The sequence below is a fragment of the Callorhinus ursinus genome, unplaced genomic scaffold, assembly GCF_003265705.2.
Source record: "Callorhinus ursinus isolate GAN/ISIS: 27379988/994484 unplaced genomic scaffold, GSC_fseal_2.0 scaffold1, whole genome shotgun sequence".
Classification (NCBI taxonomy): Eukaryota; Metazoa; Chordata; class Mammalia; order Carnivora; family Otariidae; genus Callorhinus; species Callorhinus ursinus.
Window position 1 is genome coordinate 1931631 of NW_027397063.1, and position 1339 is coordinate 1932969.

Genomic DNA, 1339 nt, shown 5'->3' on the forward strand with positions numbered 1-1339 from the left:
GGTATAAAACCAGAACACCTAGGCCGCTAACAGCGCCGTCATAGACCCAAGGATGAACCAGTGAGTTGAGAAGTAAATGCAGATTTGTTAAGAGAAAGCCTTTGGTTTCTTGTCTTCCATGGTCTGCAACCAAGAATTACCTCAAATTCTTTCTGGGGGTAGAAAGAGGATAGAATGAAATACATTAATTAAAATCAAAAACATCAACAGTGACAGGGATTTGCTTGGGATTCGGGGGTGTCACCTCATGTGAATGAATTGCCCTCTGTGCTTAAAGCTGCGCCTTGTAACTTAGCAGAATCAGCATTCATTACAAAAAATCCCACTGGTGAGCCACTCGAATGCCTTGTTTTATCGTCTGAAAAAAAAAAAAAAAGATTTGATCAACAATGAGTCACACTCACAGTTGTTCTACATTGTGGTATAGTAGAGTCACAAACCTGAGTCGTAGTCTCCTTCGTGAGGGGGCTCCCGCGGGGCCGGGGTCCACTGAGCTCACCTCCCTCTGACAGGGCTGTGGAGGCAGTGCCGGCCCATGCACTGTGACTGCAGTTCTTGACCTCTACCCTTGGAATTATCCCACTTTCCCAGCGCTGGTTAAATTTTGCCTTCCATATCTTACTATTTCCATGATAGAACACGGAAAAAGAAACTTAGAAAAGGTTTCACCTTTGTGATGAACAAGTTATGACCTTTGCTCGCATTTGCCAGAGAAAGTGGCTTACAGCACCAATTAACATGAATTATTAACTCCCAGATTAATAATTTATTAGAAGCCTAACGGCCCGAGGCACTGCGAGATTGCACTATTGAAAGAAAAACGAAGAAAACAGCATAGCTCTAATTATAACAATTCGTCGACAGTGCTTGGAATAAGTAATGGCATTTACACTTTCTAAAGGACTTTTAAAATTTCCCTTTAATACCATACTGGCTGCAAAGCCAGACGAATTAACTAACAATTCCTATAATGACTTGTGTGATGTTGATTTAAAAAAAATTAACAAGTACTCACATACCCCTTCCTTTGTGTCCACTTCTCTTTGAAGCACCTGTGTGTGTTAATCTGAACACACACCTGAACTGGACACCTGCTATATCATCCACATGTGCCTGAGAGCCACACAGAGACATGGGGACCGGGCGTATTCATTTGCCATGGCGGCTGCCCTGACAAAGTACCACACACTGGGGGGTTTAAATCTCCCAAATGTATTCTCTCCCAGTTCTGGAGGCCAGAAGTCCGAGATCAAGGCGTCAGTAAGGTCGGTTCCTTCTGAGGGCCATGAAGGAGAACATGCTCCAGGCCTCTCCCCGAGCTTCTGATGGTTTCTGGCAA

At 44.0% G+C, this 1339-nt stretch overlaps 1 long non-coding RNA gene across 1 annotated transcript; it reads right to left on the reverse strand.

Moving 5' to 3' along the window:
* On the reverse strand, nt 1-614 carry LOC141372929 (uncharacterized). The gene is made up of 3 exons (XR_012378473.1): nt 441-614; nt 245-358; nt 1-152 (listed from the first exon to the last, which is right to left on the reverse strand). It is a non-coding gene; the product is annotated as an uncharacterized lncRNA (long non-coding RNA).
* Nucleotides 615-1339: the final 725 nt, after the last annotated feature.